The following is a 20,879-nucleotide window of genomic DNA, read 5'->3' as shown; positions in this document are numbered from 1 at the left end:
TCTGCACTATTCCTTATATTCCACATATAAGTGAAACCATATGATAATTGTGTTTCTCTGGTTGACTTATTTCACTTCACATAAGCATTGAAATAAATGAAACTTTATTTCAAATAGCCAAAAACTGGAAGCAGCCCAAATGTCCACTAGATAAATAAATTGTGGTATTTCCATATAATGGTATGCTACACAGCAACAAAAAGGAATGCCAAACAACCAGATGTCAATATTCATGAAAGAAGCCTGATGGCCCCCCATCCAAAAAGAAAAGAAAAGAAAAAGTTCTTCTGGTATGATTATGTTTATATAAAGTTTTACAAAGTGTAAGTGAATTTATAGTGACAGAAAGCACATTATTAGTTCTTATTGACATTGAAGGGATAATCACAGGAGGGCAGGAAGCACTACAAAGGATATGAGGAAATTTTAAGAGGTTAAGGATATGTACATTAGATTAATCGTATTTCATTATATTGAAAATTTCATGTGTATATACTTAGGTAAAAATGTGTCAAATTATACACTTTAAACATAATCAGTTTATTGTAGGTCAATTATATTTCAATAAAGCTAAAAAATGAAAGAGGACAATAGCATGGCTGAGAGGTATGTAAAAATATGCAAATAAAAAATAAAATCACCTGTTACAGTTTGATTTTAAAAATATACAAATAATTGACTCTCTCTTTTTTACTTATTTCACTCAGCATAATCTCTTCCAGTCCTGTCCATGTTGCTACAAAAGTTGGGTATTCATCCTTTCTGATGGAGGCATAATACTCCATAGTGTATATGAACCACATCTTCCTTATCCATTTGTCTGTTGAAGGGCATCTTGGTTCTTTCCACAGTTTGGCAACCGTGGCCATTGCTGCTATAAACATTGGGGGTACAGATGGCCCTTCTTTTCACTACATTTGTATCTTTGGAGTAAATACCCAGGAGTGCAATTGCAGGGTCCTAGGGAAGTTCTATTTTTAATTTCTTTTTTTTTTAAAGATTTTATTTATTTATCAGAGAGAGAGAGGGGGAGAGAGCAAGCACAGGCAGACAGAATGGCAGGCAGAGGCAGAGGGAGAAGCAGGCTCCCTGCTGAGCAAGGAGCCCGATGTGGGACTCGATCCCAGGGCGCTGGGATCATGACCTGAGCTGAAGGCGGCTGCTTAACCAACTGAGCCACCCAGGCGTCCCACTATTTTTAATTTCTTGAGGAATCTTCACACTGTTCTCCAAAGAGGCTGCAGCAACTTGCATTCCCACCAACAGTGGAAGAGGGTTCCCCTTTCTCCCCATCCCCTCCAACACACATTGTTTCCTGTCTTGCTAATTTTGGCCATTCTAACTGGTGTAAGGTGATATCTCAATGTGGTTTTAATTTAAATCTCCCTGATGGCTAGTGATGAAGAACATTTTTTCATGTGTCTGATAGCCATTTGTATGTCTTCATTGGAGAAGTGTCTGTTCATATCTTCTGCCCATTTTTTGATATGATTGTCTGTTTTGTGGGTGTTGAGTTTGAGGAGTTCATTATAGATCCTGGATATCAACCTTTTGTCTGTACTGTCATTTGCAAATATTTTCTCCCATTCCGTGGGTTTCCTCTTTGTTTTGTTGACTGTTTTCTTTGCTGTGCAGAAGCTTTTTTTTTTTTTAAAGATTTTTATTTATTTATTTGACAGAGAGAGATCACAAGTAGGCAGAGAGGCAGGCAGAGAGAGAGAGAGAGGAGGAAGCAGGCTCCCTGCTGAGCAGAGAGCCCGATGTGGGACTTGATCCCAGGATCCTGAGATCATGACCTGAGCTGAAGGCAGCGGCTTAACCCACTGAGCCACCCAGGTGCCCCTGTGCAGAAGCTTTTGATTTTGATGAAGTCCCAGAAGTTTATTTTGGCTTTTGGAGACATATCTTGAAAGAAATTGCTGTGGCTGATATCAAAGAGATTACTGCCTATGTTCTCCTCTAGGATTCTGATGGATTCCTGTCCCACGTTGAGGTCTTTTATCCATTTTGAGTTTATCTTTGTGTACGGTGTAAGAGAATGGTCGAGTTTCATTCTTCTACATATAGCTGCCAGTTTTCCCAGCACCATTTATTGAAGAGACTGTCTTTTTTCCACTGTATATTTTTTCCTGTTTTGTCAAAGATTATTTGAGCATAGAGTTGAGGGTCCATATCTGGGCTCTCTACTCTGTTCCACTGTTCCATGTGTCTGTTTTTATGCCAGTACCATGCTGTCTTGGTGATCACAGCTTTGTAGTAAAGCTTGAAATCAGGTAACGTGATGCCCCCAGTTGTATTTCTGTTTTTCAACATTTCCTTAGTGATTCGGGGTCTCTTCTGATTCCATACAAATTTTTGGATTATTTGGTCCAGCTCTTTGAAGAATACTGGTGGAATTTTGATCAGAATGGCATTAAAAAAATATATTGCTCTAGGCAATATAGACATTTTAACAATGTTTATTCTTCCGATCCAAGAGCATGGAATGCTCTTCCATATTTTTGTGTCTTCTTCAATTTCTTTCATGAGTGTTCTGTAGTTCCTCGAGTACAGATCCTTTACCTCTTTGGTTAGGTTATGGGGAGTTAGGAGAAGGGAATTGGGGGAAATTGGAAGGGGAGGTGAACTATGAGAGACTATGGACTCTGAAAAACAATCTGAGGGGTTTTAAGTGGTGGGGGGTGGGAGGTTGGGAGAACCAGGTGGTGGGTATTAGAGAGGGCACAGATTGCATGGAGCACTGGGTGTGGTACAAAAACAATGAATACTGTTATGCTGAAAATAAATAAAAAATAAATTTAAAAAAATATATATATATATATAGAAATAGAGGCACCTGAGGCTTAGTCAGTTAAGTGTCCAACTCTTGATTTCAACTCAGGTCATAATCTCAGGGTTGTGAGATTGAGCCCATTTGGGGGTCTGTGCTTAGCAAAGTCTACTTGGATTCTCTCTCTCCCTTCCCCTCTGCCCCTCCCCCAATTTGTGCTCTAAATTTAATAAATAAATAAAACAAATATCTTTTTTTAAAAATGTGCACAACAGTACTAGAAAACAGCTTTGGGAGAATGCAATTTAAACCACAGTGAGATACCACTACACACTCAAAACAATTGTTAAAATTTAAAAGTCTAATCCAGGTAGCCATGACCCAGAGCTTACATCCACAGGTGCCAGTGTCAACCTAGCACTGCTCCTGCACCACAGGGACACCTCCCCAGGAGTTTCTTGAGAGCCCAGACACTTCCTTGTTCCTCAGGCTATAGATGAGTGGATTAACCATAGGGGTGATCATTGTATAGAAGGCTAAGACCACCTTGTCCTTCTTGGAGGAGTGGTAGGCCTGAGGCCACATGTAGGTGATCATGGCAGCCCCATAGAAGAGAGAAACTACTGCCATGTGAGAAGAGCAGGTGGCAAAGGCCTTCTGCCGACCTTCAGCAGAACGCATATGGAGCACAGCTACCAGGATCCGCAAGTAGGAAGCAGAGATAACAGCAAAGGGCAAGAGCAGCATTAGGATGCAACAGACATATATCATGGTCTCATAGAAGGAGGTGTCAGCATAGGCCAACTTCAGTATGGCAGGGACATCACAGAAGAAGTGATCTATCTCCTGGGAGCCACAGTAGGGGAAGGTCAGAGTGAAGATGGCCTGAATCAGTCAATCCACCAGGCCAAAGAGCCAGGACCCTGCCACCATGAGCCAGCAAACACGGTGGCTCATGATCACTGAGTACCTCAGTGGGTTGCTGATGGCCACATAGCGGTCATAGGCCATGAAGGCCAGCAGGAAGCATTCATCTCCCAGGAGGGTGAGGAAGAAGAGGATCTGGAGTCCACAGCCTGTGAAGGAGATGGAGCCACAGCCCAGGAGGAAGTCAGTGGCCATCCGCGGCACGATGGTGGAAATGAGCATGAGGTCCATGAGTGACAGCCAGCTGAGGAAGAAGTACATGGGGCTGTGCAGACGGGAGTCGATGGTGATGAGGAGGATCATGAGTCCATTGCCAGAGAGGGCCACCAAGAACATGACCATGATGACAGAAAAGAGGAAGAGGTGCAATGGGGAGTGGGTGAAAAGGCCCAGGAGGATGAAGTGGGAGATGAGAGTCTGGTTTCCCATGAAGGCCATTTTTCCTGCAAAGGAGTGTGCCAGACTAAGGGTTGGGATCTGGAAACAGGAGATGTATGTTTAGTGCCACCATACTGAGGACATCAAAATTTTGTCCAATGTGTTGTCCTCTTTAAATGCTATTTGGTTTAGAATAAACTCTTTAAGTTTCTCTTTAAGATAAAGAATTTCTAACGAAGATGCGGGCTGTTGTTGATGATGTTTTAATTCCTAGGACTTTCTTCACAGAGCTGAGGAGCAAATATTGAAGTATTTACTGCTGAAGTGGGCACTGTTTCTGCCTCTGTTAGGAATTTGGTTGTTCACTAGTCCTACAAATCTTTAGGTCAGCCTCCCTCAAGAATTTGTTTTTTCAGGGGAAACTACTAAAGCAGCAAAGACATGAGCCAACTGTGTAAACTGGGCACCTATTCAAATATTTTGAACTTCAGTTTCCTTATCTTAACATAAGATAACAATATCATCTTGTAGGGTAATAGTAAAGATTAAAGGGGATAACATAAGTAATGCCTAGTAAATTAGAAATCATTTGAGCAATTTTTATGCGCCAGGCATTTTGATAAACACTCTGCCACATCCTCAGATATACTCCTCATAACTTCCCTGGAACATGCATCATTACCCCAATTTCATAAGTGGGGAAACTGAGACAGAGAGAAGCTTACTAATTTTCTTTCTTTTGAGCTATGAAAGTTTAAAGTATTTCCTAAGAAACTTTGTAAGTGAGAAACTAAGGGCAACTCAAAGACAAAGACAAAGGAAAAGCTAAGCAAATTATGGTCCAATTACATGATAAAATAATATGTACTCAATTTGATATTTATAATAGTTTTAATAGATTCTGAACAAAAAATATGTTATATAAACTCAGCATTTTATAGAATTTCTTAAGACTAGGAATTCTGGGAGAAAATGTGCAAAGATATTATTAGTGTGGTTTCTTCTAGTAGTGGGATTAAAGATTCTCCCCACCCCCAGTTTCTTTGTATTTTACATATTCTATAAAGAATATGGGAACATAATTTTTAAAACAAGGATCAACATTCAAAATATATAGGATCAACATTCAAAAATAAGCAATTCTCACATAATACTACTAACCAATTAATAAAAGTAGTAGAAATAATATTCACAATTGCAACAAAAACTCCAAAGTGCCTAGGAAAGAACCCCTATGTCAAAAATTATAAAACATTACTAGCAGACCTAAAAGAGGGCCCAAAGAAAGCTAAGCATATTCTTGGATAGATAGGCTTAACACTAAAAGGATGCAAACTCTCCCCAAAACTAATCCAAAAAATCCATGTGATCCCAACTAAAATCTCAATAAGACACTTCAGTTTGGAAATGGCAAAACAGAGTCATTCTCTCAGAAGTCATCCAAGAGTGCTAACAAGATTGTGATCAGAAACAAAGTCCATATCAGACAAAAATGGGGTAGCTGGCCGTTAAACCCACAAGATAACATTGAAACTGACACACAAGTCAGTAGAAATTGAACAGGGCCAATGGAAAAAAATAATAATACTTGCGAGCATAGACCTCAAAGGACCCTTTTGAACAGAAGGCAAACACAAATTGCTAATTTGTCCTAATGCATGTCCTGGCACCCAGATGTGTTCCCTTCAGACTGGAAAATAAATGACTCTCTTTCTTAATCCAAGAATTTGAGTGGCCCAGGAAACATTTAAAGATACTGACTTTGGAAGTTTAAAAAATAATAATAAAATGAAAGCCTGGTCATTCATACTCAGATCACCTAATTTGATTTTTGTTACCCTATATTTTAATATTAGCAGACAATTGAGGGTTAGCAGACATCTGAAAAAGTTTCCATCTTCAGCAAAGCAAAATAGATGAAAAAAGAGACTCTTCAGAGAAAAAAAAAGTTTTAAAAATTCTTCTACTCAATGTTGAATGAGATAAGGAAAGATATTATAAACATGAAACAAGAATGAAATTCTATAGAAAAAAGGGCATTCCAAAGATGGAGCTTTTAAAGAATAAAAATACCTTTAGAGTAAGCAGTTCTACTTACAGAAACTCATTGTACAAAAATACTTGCACATATGTGAAATGACACATAGTGAAGTGGTTTAGTACAGATTTGTTGTAGTAGAAAAATTGCAAATGACCTAAATATCTATCAACAGAGGAAAGGCTGAATAAACCTTGGAATAATATGCAAATACGAAACAGAATGAAGTTGCTTTTTATGTGTTGATATAGAATTCTCTCCAAATTGTATTGTTCTGTGAAAAAGGTATAGTACAGGGGAGCAAATATAATATAACTGAATATATAACATGCTATATAACATATTATATAATTATATGCCTTAATTATATTTATATGATGATATAAATTATGTTACATATTATAATTATATAATCATGCTATTATTTTATATGATATATATCATGTAATACTATATTTTAAATATAAACATGTAAAAAGAAATGTGTGTGTCTATATATATCTATATATCTATAAAAAATCTCTGAAATTAAACGTAAGTGAACTAGTGAACCTGGAAACTCGTGTAACTAGCAACATTGTTTGCATCAGAGGAAGGAACTCTAAAATAAGATTGCAGGGATCTGGGATAGAAGAAAAAGGTTTTAGGTACATGATTTTGTGCCTCTTCAATTTTACACTATATGAGAGAATAACAAACTTAAATGAATGCATAAGTATAATGTTGAAATGATGTTCAAGAGTATTTGTCATGGAAATTGACAAAATGAGAACCAACGTGCACACATAATATCTTGGAAGTGCTCAGATAAACATTTGCTGAACAAATAGCTGAGATAACTTTGAAAAGATAATGTCCAACAGGTTAAGGTAAAAATAAAACTGCCTCATCAGTTATCAAAATATAAAAAGAATGGTATTGGTGAAGGAATAAGCAAATTGAGCAACAGAACAGAATAAGTCCAGAATCAGAGCTATATGTGTAAGAAAATTTACAATCTGGTATAATAATAGAACTTAAAATCTGTGGGGAAAAAATAAGGGCTATTCTAGAAGTGGTTAGGGACAATTGCTCATATATTTTGAAAAATAATTAAGTCCATACTATATCCCTTACACAAAAATAGTTTCCTGGAAGGTTAAATAACTAATTGGTACTTTATACATCACTGAGTCATAGTTAAGAACCAGAATTCAGCCAATTAATATCTTTGGGCAAATGCTCACTGAAGCTTTCCTCTCATATGCAAAATGAGCATGAAAATAATCGCCTTTTAGAGTGGTTATAAAAATTAAATGAGTTCATGTGTTCAAAAAAAAAAAAACCAGACATTTGCATAGTTCATCCAAAAAAGGCTCAAAAAATGGTGGCCATTGCCACTGTTGAGTGAAAGAGGAGTTCTAAGACTGTTCACAGGATTGTGGAGAGATGTGGAGATGTGAGAAGGGAAGAAACTATTAAAAAGCAACTGTAGTGGTCTAAACAGGTGATGGACACTCAGCTGTCTGATCTTGGCAGGTTTCTTAACCATTCTGAGCCCTAGATGCATCATCTATAATGGCTATGAGGATAAAATAAGACAATGCATGTAAAGGCCACTTTAGTGCCTGGCACATAGTAAGTATGCAATACAAAGTGACAGCTATTAGGAAGTCTACACTCCAACACTTACGCTCTGTACAAATGTGGTAAGAATGTAAATGAGGTGGGAAATTTTTAAAAAGTACATGTCTTGGAAATCAGAATTTTCAAGTTGAAAGGAAACCTGGATATTGTTTACTCTGACTCCTCTCAGATGCATTTATTGATTTGCCAGGTTTTTTAAGCAATAGATCAGATAAACTAATCTTTGCAAATGAAAAAAGGCACTAATCCGTGTATCTAAGAACTTGTTACCAATTCAGATGGAAATTTCTCCTGACAAAACTTTACCTGATAGTTTCAGTTGGGCAAATGGGGGAGATATTAGAGCAGGAAGGTCTTTCTACATACCTCAGATGAGCCTTGCCAGAGCCCTAGCTATGTATAAGAGACTCCTGCAGAGTTGGTCTTGAGAATTTTGTTAAGGAGTCCTTAGGAGAAAAGGAAAAAGTCAAACCTGCGGAAACTTTCTCAAAGAGAAACAGAACTGTGGAGTGGAAAGAAAAAGGAATAAATACACCAGAACATGCTTTTCCAAATAACAGCAGGGCCCTAATTGTCCTTCAAAAGAAGGGGTATGGGAGAAGCTATCCACATGGAATAATACATACATAACGTGTGGAGGAGCAGCAAGGAGAAAGTTTTTCCCAAGAGTTAGAAATATAGGCACATGTGGTAGGTCAGCAGGAGATGACTTCACCATTCTCATTCAAAATCTAGCAGCATTAAGGAGGCATTAAGCAGGGTATGTGATGTGATGAGCACTGGGTGTTAAGTGAAATTGATAAATTATTGAACACTACATCTGAAGCTAATGATGTGCTATAAACTAGCTAATTGAATTTAAATTTAAAAAAATATAACAGCCAGATGTCATCAGGGATAGACAGTTTTCATGATAACCTAGGGGGCCAGTTTCAGATGGTCCAAGCCTTTCGCAACTTCTCTAGACCTGAAAAAAACAAAACAGTGCCCACTCTTCCTAAACTTGTGGTACCCTGAGAAATTCATTTCCTTTCCTCAGTCTTGGTTTCCCAAACAGCAACATGACAGGTTGGCTGACACAGTCCTGAGGTCATTTCTAGTTCTACACAGAGAATAAAGAATTGAGAGGCAAAACAATATTCCAGAAATAAAATTCAACCACACAGAGGTCTGTCTCTCAAGAGAAATAGTAGTGGCAAAGGAGAATGGCAAAGCTAGTTGTGAGTGAACAAACATTTTAAGCATTTGATAACAGACAGATAGAGGGAAAATCCTTACCTGAAACCATGTAATCAATGACACCAGGAAGTGCTAGAGAGTGAGGGGGCAGATCAGGAGTCTGGAGCCCTATGTCCTTGGAAAACAGACTTCACTGCCCTAATCAGTCAGTTGGGTCTGCAATGGGTCTCTCTCAGTGCAGGAAAACCAATGAAACTCCATCCCCTTATAAGGAAATGGGACTGAAATGGAATAAGGAAGAACATTCTCTTATAGGAGCAAAGTTTTAAAAATAAATAGATAGATAGATAAATAAATAAATAAATAGATAGATAGATAAATAAATAAAAAACTTGTGTGGTCAGAACTCCTCCAGAATCTTTTGTATCCTGTGAAAATGGGAGTTGACTGAGGTGCTTGGGACACTTCCCTTTTACAGGAAAGAAATACCTGATGCCTTCCATAACGGCTGTGGAAAGGTTTTAAAGAAATGCATTAAGATTGTTTAAAATGGGAAGAAAATGGGTTTTGAAAGGAGGAACACACACCACACACAAAACCTCATGCTAAAACCCTGGCAGAATCTTCAAGAGATGAGAAAAAGCAGTCCAGAAACAACAGCTGTAGCACAGAGAGATCATATATATTTTCTCCAAACAGAAGTGAATGTGCCAGTGAACTGGGCCAGGAAAGAGAAGCTCTTGCTGGGATTCAGAGAAGAACCTCTTACCTGTGGATGAAGCCCCTCATTTGTCCAGGACCAACATCTGTGAGATATTTTATTGTCTCACTCCTCCCTGTTACCCATTGTTCTCCTCCTCTGCTGTGACTAAGGAAAGTTACTTCTATTTTCACAAATCCCTGGAGACCCTTCCTCTGCCACAACTCTGTCCCCAGTCTCTGGCAATTAAATTCCCAGGGAAAGGAGGCGCCTGCAAACTTCTCTGCTCATCTCAGCTACAACAACAAACTCTCCCAGGAGAAGGAGGAGAAGAAAACTGAGGAGGGTTTCTATGGGTCAACCTGAAAGGAATTGTCTCTTCCTCTATTCTGAAAGGGAATGGGAAACATTGGTTTTTGTTTTGTTCTGTGGCCCACCTTGAGAATTTCCACTAAATACTGTATGTAAACAAAGGGCCTCCAGTGACTTCCAGACCATCACCACTCTGCATCTTTCTGCCTCCTCCCAGGACCTTGGCCTAATGAGGATGCAACCATCTAAGATCACACTGACCCTTCTGATCTCAGAGCTCAATTCCACTAAAATTCAAAGCAGTCTCTAAGAGGTCAAAGATTCAACAAACACTCTACTATGATCAAGAGTTTATCTGGGGGTGCCTGGGTGGCTCAGTGCGTTAAAGCCTCTGCTTTTGGCCCAGGTCATGATCCCAGGGTCCTGGGATTGAGCCCCGCATCATGCTCTCTTCTCAGCAGGGAGTCTGCTTCCTCCTCTCTCTTCCTGCCTCTCTGCCTACTTGTGATTTCTGTCTCTGTCATAAATAAATAAATAAATAAGATCTTTAAAAAAAAGTTCATCTGTCCCTGGCACTTACCTCCTCCCACTCTCCTGTCAGCTCCCACCAACTTCACTTTTTCTCATACTAAGAAATTCACACAAAGAAAAGTAACATAGCACAGACACTTGACCACGAAGTCAGACAGAGCTGGGTGGGAATCCTATGTATACCTGACCTTGGGCTAGGGACTAATCTGAACCCAAGTTTCCTCATGTGTAAAATGAGAATGGTGATGCTCACTACAAATATTTGTTGTGAGAATTAAATGGAATATCTAAAGAGTTCTCCCTGTTATAAGTTCTAAGAATTATAATTACTATTGCCACTGTCCTCCCATCTCTATAAAGCTGGAAAGCAGAGACAAAAATACACATTTTACAACAATAGTCAAACTCAAACAAATAACTGAAGCCTTTAGCAAGCAACAAAACAAATGATGAGGCTGGGGAAGAATCTGATTTATAAAGTTACCATAATATAACATTCTAAATGTCCAGTTTTCTTGTCTTTAATATTTTATTTATTGATATGTTGATTTATTGATTTTAGAGAGAGAGTGGGGAGAGGAGCAGAGGGAAAGGGAGAGAGAATCTCAAGCCAACACAGCACTGAACATAAAGCTCAACATGGGGCTTGATCTTACTACTCTGAGATCGTGAAATCAAATCAAGAGTCAGATGCTAAACTGAGCCACCCAAGCACCCCACTATGTTTTCAGTCTTTTCTGTAAAATTACAAGGCATAAAAATAAATAAAGGACATAATCCAATCACAGAAGATATGAAGAGAAACTGTCCTTAAGATAGCACAGACATTAGATTTACTACACAAAGATTTAAATAAACTGACCTAAATATTCTCAAAGAGCTAAAGGAGGGGAGTCTGGATATGTGAGTAGGAAGATGGTGGGGGACTAGGAGGACTCTAGGTTTGCCTCCTCTCACAAATACAACTAGATAATTATCAAATTGCTCTAAAACCCCATAAATCAAGTCTATGACAGAACAAATTCCAAGATGGAGAGATGAGGCCACATTGAAGAAGGTAGAAAGTACAGAGACATAGTTTAGGGAAGAAATGGATCATTGGTGCCTCAGAGGGAAGGGAGCCATGGTCACAGAGAAGGGCAAGTGAGAGAGAAGAACACAGGGGAATGCACAAGGAAAACGTTTCTCTAAATCCATTGGCTTAGAAAATGTCAGGGGGTGAATGTCATGAGTTCTTGCAACAAGAGGGCTTGAAGACTGGAAATTTTTTTTGCATTTTTAAAAATTTCTTTTCAGCCTAACAGAACTCATTGTTTTTGCACCACACCCAGTGCTCCATGCAATACGTGTCCTCCTTAATACCCTCCACCTGGTTCTCCCAACCTCCCACCCTCCACCCCCTTCAAAACCCTCAGGTTGTTTTTCAGAGTCCATAGTCTCTCATGGTTCACCTCCCCTTCCAATTTCCCCCAACTCCCTTCTCCTCTCCATCTCCCCATGTCCTCCATGTTATTTGTTATGCTCCACAAATAAGTGAAATCATATGATAATTGACTCTCCCTGCTTGACTTATTTTGCTCAGCATAATCTCTTCCAATCCCATCCATGTTGATACAAAAGGTGGGTATTTATTCTTTCTGATGGAGGCATAATACTCCATAGTGCATATGGACCACATCTTCTTTGTCCATTCGTCTGTTGAAGGGCATCTTGGTTCTTTTCACAGTTTGGCAACCATGGCCATTGCTGCTATATACATTGGGGTACAGATGGCCCTTCTTTTCACAACATCTGTATCTTTGGGGTAAATACCCAGGAGTGTAATTGCAGGGTCCTAGGGAAGCTCTATTTTTAATTTCTTGAGGAATCTCCACACTGTTCTCCAAAGAGGCTGCACCAACTTGCATTCCCACCAACAGCGTAAAGAGAGTTCCCCTTTCTCCACATCCTCTCCAACACACGTTGTTTCCTGTCTTGCTAATTTTGGCCATTCTAACTGGTGTTAGGTGGTATCTCAATGAGGTTTTAATTTGAATCTCCCTGATAGCTAGTGATGATGAACATTTTTTTATGTATCTGATAGCCATTTGTATGTCTTCATTGGAGAAGTGTCTGTTCATATCTTCTGCCCATTTTTTGATATGAATATCTGTTTTGTGTGTGTTGAGTTTGATAAGTTCTTTATAGATCCTGGATATCAACCTTTTGTCTGTACTGTCATTTGCAAATATCTTCTCCCATTCCGTGGGTTGCCTCTTTGTTTTGTTGACTGTTTCCTTTGCTGTGCAGAAGCTTTTGATTTTGATGAAGTCCCAGAAGTTCATTTTTGCTTTTGTTTCCTTTGCCTTTGGAGACATGTCTTGAAAGAAGTTGCTGTGGCTGATATCGAAGAGGTTTCTGTCTGTGTTCTCCTCTAGGATTCTGATGGATTCCTGTCTCACGTTGAGGTCTTTTATCCATTTTTATTTTATCTTTGTGTACGGTGTAAGAGAATGGTCAAGCTTAATTCTTCTGTATAGCTGTCCAATTTTCCCAGCACCATTTACTGAAGAGACTTCTTTCCACTATATATTTTTTCCTGTTTTGTTGAAGATTATTTGCCCGTAGAGTTGAGGGTTCATATCTGGGCTTTCTACTCTGTTCCACTGATCTATGTGTCTGTTTTGATGCCAGTACCATGCTGGAAGACTGGAATTTTAAAGGTTGGCATACTTAGATAGTATAGAGCCCTAGGGGCACAGCCCTACTCCTGGAGATAAGGCAGGCAAACAATCCAGAGACAGATGGAATGGAAACAGCAATCTTAAGAATGCTTGGGGTATCACTATGTTTGTATCTTTAGGGTAAATACCCAATAGTGCAATTGCTGGGTCATAGGGCAGTTCTATTTTCAACATTTTGAGGAACCTCCATGCTGTTTTCCAGAGTGGCTGCACCAGCTTGCATTCCCACCAACAGTGTAGGAGGGTTCCCCTTTCTCCGCATCCTCGCCAGCATCTGTCATTTCCTGACTCGTTGATTTTAGCCATTCTGACTGGTGTGAGGTGATATAAACAAACTGAGGGTTGCTGGGGGGAGGGGGTTTGGGAGAAGGGGGTGGGATTATGGACATTGGGGAGGGTATGTGCTATGGTGAGTGCTGTGAAGTGTGTAAACCTGGTGATTCACAGACCTGTACCCCTGGGGATAAAAATATATGTTTATAAAAAATTTAAAAAAAGAAAAAGAAAGAAAAAAAAAGAGAAAAAAAATGAAAAAAAAAAAAAAGAATGCTTGGGGGGTGCACAGGGGGAAGTATTTGCTGTTTTTGGAGCCTGTTCCTGAGAAACAGTTTCACAGAGATGACTCTTTGGGAACAAAGGAGCTCATTGGCACCATTTCCTTCCTCCACCCCTCACCAGAAATACAGCAATACAATGGCTGCATAACTTACTTACACCAAACTCTACATCCCTGCACTCCAGCAAGAATGCCCTTTCCAGTCACACTTGCCTCAGGCCCCACACAGTAGGCCCTTCTCCCAGCACACCAGCAGAAACACCTGCCCAACACTACATCTCATGGCCAGAGAGTTTTGCAGGGCATCAGTTCTAGTGGAAGTGGTGTCAGGTCTTATATAACAAGCAAACTAGAGCACATCTAGTTAAACCTTGCCACATTCACTGGTCTAATATTCTTGGAATGCAGCAAAAACAACCCTAAAAGGGAAATACATAGCAACACAGGCTTATCTCAAGAAGCAAGAAAAATCTCAAATAAGCAACCTAATGTTACACCCAAAGGAGCTAGGAAAAGAATGACAAACAAAGCCGGTAACCAAAAGGAAAAAGGAAATAATAAAGATGAAAGCATATATAAATTATATGCAAATTAAAAAATAATTGCCCAGATCAATAAAATGAAGAGCTGGTTCTTTGAAAAAAAAAAAAAAACTAATAAATTTCAAAAGCCTCTAGCCAGACTTATCAAAAAGAAAAAAGATCCACCTGAACCTCATCAAATCTATCTATGAAAGACCCACAGCAAATATCATCCTCAATGGGAAAAAGCTTGCAGCCTTCCCGTTGAGATCAGGAACAAGACAAGGATGCCCACTTTCACCACTCTTGTTCAACATAGTATTAAAAGTCCTAGCAACAGCAATCAGACAACAAAGAGAAATAAAAGGTATCCAAATTGGTAATGAAGAAGTCAAATTCTCTCTCTTCACAGATGACATGATTCTTTATATGGAAAACCCAAAAGACTCCACCCCCAAACTACTAGAACTCATACAGCAACGTGGCAGGATACAAAGTCAATGTGCAGAAATCAGTGGCTTTCTTATATACTAACAATGAAAATACAGAAAGGGAAATTAGAGAATCGATTCCATTTACTATAGCACCAAGAACCATAAGATACCTGGGAATAAACCTAACCAAAGAGGTAAAGGATCTGTACTCGAGGAACTACAGAACACTCATGAAAGAAATTGAAGAAGACACAAAAAGATGGAAGAGCATTCCATGATCTTGGATCAGAAGAATAAACATTGTTAAAATGTCTATACTGCCTAGAGCAATATATTCTTTTAATGCCATTCTGATCAAAATTCCACCGGTATTCTTCAAAGAGCTGGACCAAATAATCCAAAAATTTGTATGGAATCAGAAGAGACCCCGAATCGGTAAGGAAATGTTGAAAAACAAAAATAAAGCTGGGGGCATCACGTTACCTGATTTCAAGCTTTATTACAAAGCTGTGATCACCAAGACAGCATGGTACTGTCATAAAAACATACACATAGACCAGTGGAGCAGAGTAGAGTCCAGATATGGACCCTCAATTCTATGGTCAATTAAACTTCGACAAAACAGGAAAAAAATATACAGTGAAAAAAAGACAGTCTCTTCAATAAATGGTGCTGGGAAAACTGGACAGCTATATGTAGAAGAATGAAACTCAACCATTCTCTTGCACTGTACACAAAGATAAACCCAAAATGGATAAAAGACCTCAATGGGAAACAGGAATCCATCAGAATCCTAGAGGAGAACATAGGCAGTAATCTCTTCGATATCAGCTACAGCAACTTCTTTCAAGATATGTCTCCAAAGGCAAAGGAAACAAAAGCGAAAATAAACTTTTGGGACTTCATCAAAATCAAAAGCTTCTGCACAGCAAAGGAAACAGTTAAAAAAAAAAAAAGAAGATATTTGCAAATGACAGTACAGACAAAAGGTTGATATCCAGGATCTATAATGAACTCCTCAAACTCAACACACATGAAACAGGCAAACATATCAAAAAATGGGAAGAAGATATGAACAGACACTTCTCCAATAAAGACATACAGATGGCTATCAGACACATGAAAAAATGTTCTTCATCACTAGCCATCAGGGAGATTCAAATTAAAACCACATTGAGATATCACCTTACACCAGTTAGAATGGCTAAAATGAACAAAACAGGAAACAACATGTGTTGGAGAGGATGTGGAGAAAGGGGAACCCTCTTCCACTGTTGGTGGGAATGCAAGTTGGTGCAGCCTCTTTGGAGAACAGTGTGGAGATTCCTCAAGAAATTAAAAATAAAACTTCCCTATGACCCTGCAATTGCACTACTGGGTATTTACCCCAAAGATACAGATGTAGTGAAAAGAAGGGCCATCTGTACCCCAATGTTTATGGTAGCAATGGCCATGGTTGCCAAACTGTGGAAAGAACCAAGATCCCTTCAACGGACGAATGGATTAGGAAGATGTGGTCCATATACACTATGGAGTATTATGCCTCCATCAGAAAGGATAAATACCCAACTTTTGTATCAACATGGACGGGACTGGAAGAGATTATGCTGAATGAAATAAGTCAAGCAGAGAGAGTCAATTATCATATGGTTTCACTAATTTGTGGAGCATAACAAATATCATGGAGGACAAGGGGTGTTAGAGAGGAGAAGGGAGTTGGGGCAAATTGGAAGGAACAGTGAATCATGAGAGACCATGGACTCTGAAAAACAATCTGAGGGGTTTGAAGTGGCGGGGGGGGGGGGGGTGGGAGGTTGTGGTACCAGGTGGTGGGTACTATAGAGGGCACGGGTTGCATGGAGCACTGGATGTGGTGAAAAAATAATGAATACTGTTTTTCTGAAAATAAATAAATTGAAAAAAATTTTTTAAATGTTAAAAAGAAAAAAGATCCAAATAAATAAAATCAGAAATGAGAGAGTAGAGCGCATAACCAATACCACAAAAATACAAACAATTATAAGAGAATATTGTGAAAAATTGTATGCCAACAGATTGGACAACTGAAAGAAATGGATAAATTTCTAGAAACATATAAATTACCAAAACTGAAACAGGAATAAGTAGAAAACTTGAACAGACCCATAATTTGCAAATAAATTGAATCAGTAATGAAAAATCTCCCAACAAACAAATGTCATGGATCAGGTGGCTTCACAAATCAATTCTACTAAACATTTAAACAAGAGTTAATACCTATTCTTCTCAAACTATTCCAAAAAATAGAAAAGGAAAGAAACTTCCAAATTCATTGTATAAGGTCAGCTTTACCCTGAGGGCAAAACCAGATAAAGACACCAGAGAGAGAGAGAGATAGCAATAACTACAGGCCAATATCTCTGATAAACATAGATGCAAAAATCCTCAACAAATGTTAGCACACCAAATCTAACAATACATTGACAAAAGTATTCACAATGACCAAATAGGAGTTATTCCTGGGCTGCAAGGGTGGTTTGGTATTTTGCAAATCAATCAACATGTTACATCACAACTATAAGAGAAAAGATATGAACCATTTATTTCAATAGATGCAGAAAAAGCATTTGAGGGGCCCCTGGGTGGCTCAGCGGATTAAAGCCTCTGCCTTCAGCTCAGGTCATTGTTCCAGGGTCCTGGGACCGAGCCCTACATTGGGTTCCCTGCTCAGCGGGGAGCCTGCTTCCCCTCTCTCTCTCTCTGCCTGCCTCTCTACTTGTGATCTCTGTCTGACAAATAAATAAACAAAATCTTAAAAAAAAAGAAATGACAAAGTACAACATCCATTCATGATAAAAACCCTCAATAATGTAGGGTTAGAGGTAACATACTTCAACCTAATGAAGGTCATCTATGAAAAACCCACAGCTAATATCATCTTCAATGGGGAAAAACTGAGTACTTTTCCTCTATGGTCAGGAAAAAGACAGGGATGTCCGTGCTCACAATTACTATTTAACATAAAACTGGAAGTCCTAGTCATAGCAATCGGACAAAATAAATAAATAAAAGGAATTCAAATTGGTAAGGAAGTGGTAATACTTTCAGTACTGCAAATAACATGATACTCTATATAAAAAACCTGAAAGACTCCATCAGAGTGAGAGAAGATATTTGCAAATATAAAGAGCTAGCCCCAGATAAAGGGCTATAAAGAACTCATTAAACTCAACACCTGAAGAACAAATAATCCAATCAAGAAATGGGCAGAAGACATGATCAGACACTTCTGCAAAGAAGACATGCAAATGGCCAACAGACACATAAAAAAGTGCTCAACATCACTTGGCATCAGGGAAATACAAGTCAAAACCCCAATGAGATAACACCTCACACCAGTCAGAATGGCTAAAATTTACAAGTCAGAAAATGCCAGGTGTTGGTGAGGATGCAGAAAAAGGGGAACCCTCCCACACTGTTGGTGGGAATGCAAGCTGGTGCAGCCACTCTGGAAAACAGTACGGAGGTTCCTCAAAAAGTTGAAAATAGAGCTATCCTGTGACCCAGCTATTGTACCCCAAAGATACCGATGTAGTGAAAAGAAGGGACACATGCACCTAAATGTTTGTAACAGCAATGCTCACAATAGCCAAACTATGGAAAGAGCCTAGATGTCCATCAACGGATGAATGATGATATATATATCACATCTTTATCCATTCATATATATGCATTATAAGAAACAGAGAGGGAGACAAACCGTAAAAGACTCTTCATCTCAGGAAACAAACTGAAGATTGCTGGAGTGGAGGGGGTGGGAGGGATGGGGTGACTGGGTGATGGACATTTGGGAAGGTATGTGACATGGTGAATGCTGTGAATTGTGTAAGACTGATGAATCACACAGCATAGTATCCTCCAGTCCTGTCCATGTTGATACAAAAGTTGGGTATTCAACCTTTCTGATGGCTATGTAATATTCCATTGTATATATGGACCACACCTTCTTTATCCATTTGTCTGTCAAAATAAGTCAAGCAGAGAAAGTCAATTATCATATGCTTTCACCTACTTGTGGAACATAAGAAATAAAATGGAGGACATTAGGAGAAAGAAAGGAAAAGTGAATTGGGGTAAATCAGCGGGGGAGATGAACCATGAGAGACTGTGGATTCTGAGAAACAAACTGAGGACTATGGAGGGGAGGGAGGTGGGCAGATGGGTGAGCCTAGTGGTGGGTATGAAGGAGGGCACATATTGCATGGAGCACTAGGTGTGGTGCATAAACAATGAATCTTGGAACATTGAAAAAAATTAATTAAGATGTTAAAAAAGAAAAAAAATAAAAATTAAATAAAAATTAAAAGAAGACTGATGAATCACAGACCTGTGTCCCTAGAACAAATAATACATTATATGGTAATTTTTTTAAAACTGAAAAATTTTTAAAAACTCATTATTTACCCCAAAGATACAGATGTAATGAAACGAAGGGCCATCTGTACCCCAATGTTTATAGCAGCAATGGCACAGTCGCCAAACTGTGGAAAGAACCAAGATGCCCTTCAACAAATGAATGGATAAGGAAGATGTGGTCCATATACACTATGGAGTATTATGCCTCCATCAGAAAGGATAAATACCCAACTTTTGTATCAACATGGACGGGACTGGAAGAGATTATGCTGAGTGAAATAAGTCAAGCAGAGAGAGTCAATTATCATATGGTTTCACTTATTTGTGGAGCATAACAAATAGCATGGAATACATGGGGAGTTAGAGAAGAGACAGGAGTTGGGGGAAATTGGAAAGGGAGGTGACCCATGAGAGACTATGGACTCTGAAAAACAATCTGAGGGTTTGAAGTGGCAGGGTTGTGGGGGGAGGTTGGGGGAACCAGGTGGTGGGTATTGGAGAGGGCACGGATTGCATGGAGCACTGGGTGTGGTGAAAAAATAATGAATACAGTTATGCAGAAAATAAATAAAAAATAAAATTTAAAAACTCATTAAAAAACAGAAATTCAATAAAATCACAGGATACAAAATCGATGTACAGAAATCTGTTGTATTTCTATATACCAATAATGAAGCAGGATAAAGAGAAATTAAGGAACCAAAAGCATTTAGAATTGCACCAGACATCATCAAATACCTAGAAAATAAACCCAAACAAAGACATGAAAGACCTGTTGTGCACTGAAAACTATAAAACACTAGTGAGACAATGAAACAAGATGGGATTGGGAGGGAGACAAACCATAAGTGACTCTTAATCTTACAAAACAAACTGGGGGTTGCTGGTGGGAGGGGGGTTGGGAGAAGGGGGGGTGGGGTTATGGACATTGGGGAGGGTATGTGCTTTGGTGAGTGCTGTGAAGTGTGTAAACCTGGTGATTCACAGACCTGTACCCCGGGGATAAAAATATATGTTTATAAAAAATAAAAAATTTTAAAAAAACACTAATGAGAGAAATTGAAGATGACTCAAAGAAATGGAAAGACATTTTATGGTCATAAATTGGAAAAATGTCTATATTATCCAAAGCAATCTACACATTTAAGGCAATTCCTATTAAAATACCAACATCATTTCTCACAGAGTTAGAGCAACAATCCTAAAATCTATACGGAACCACAGAAGACCCTCAAATAACCAAAACAATCTTGAAAAAGGAAAGCGAAGCTGGAGGCATCCCAATTCCAAACTTCTAGTTTGTATTACAAGTTTATATTACAAAGCTGTAGTGATCAAAACAATGTGGTACTAAAGGAGAAGAAATCAGAGAGGGAGAAAAACCATATGAGACTTTTGACTCTGGGAAAAAAACTGAGGATTGCAGAAAGGGTGGTGGGTGGGGGAATGGGGTAACTCGGTGATGGGCATTAAGGTGAGCACCTGATGTGATAAGCAGTGGGTGTTATATGTCATTGAACATTATATCAAAAACTAATAATGTACTATACATTGGCTAATTGAATTTAAATTTAAAAAAACAGTATGGTACTGGCAGAAGAATAGGTACATAGATCAATGGAACAGAATGGAAAACCCAGAAACAAACCCAAAACTATACAGACAATTAACCCTTGATGAAGCAGGAAAGAATATCCAATGGGAGAAAGACAGTCTTTTCAGCAAATTGTGTCACATGGGAAAAAATTGGTCAGCTACAGGCAGAAGGATGAAACTGGGCCACTTACTT

The 20,879-nt window shown here is 38.8% G+C and overlaps 1 pseudogene; it reads right to left on the bottom strand.

Annotated features, from left to right (window-relative positions):
- Positions 1–3,179: 3,179 nt before the first annotated feature.
- Positions 3,180–4,135, bottom strand: LOC131831206 (olfactory receptor 2V1-like; annotated as a pseudogene).
- Positions 4,136–20,879: the final 16,744 nt, after the last annotated feature.

The sequence above is a fragment of the Mustela lutreola genome, chromosome 5, assembly GCF_030435805.1.
Source record: "Mustela lutreola isolate mMusLut2 chromosome 5, mMusLut2.pri, whole genome shotgun sequence".
In the NCBI taxonomy this organism is placed as follows: Eukaryota; Metazoa; Chordata; class Mammalia; order Carnivora; family Mustelidae; genus Mustela; species Mustela lutreola.
This window is presented reverse-complemented; position numbering and strand designations above follow the sequence as displayed.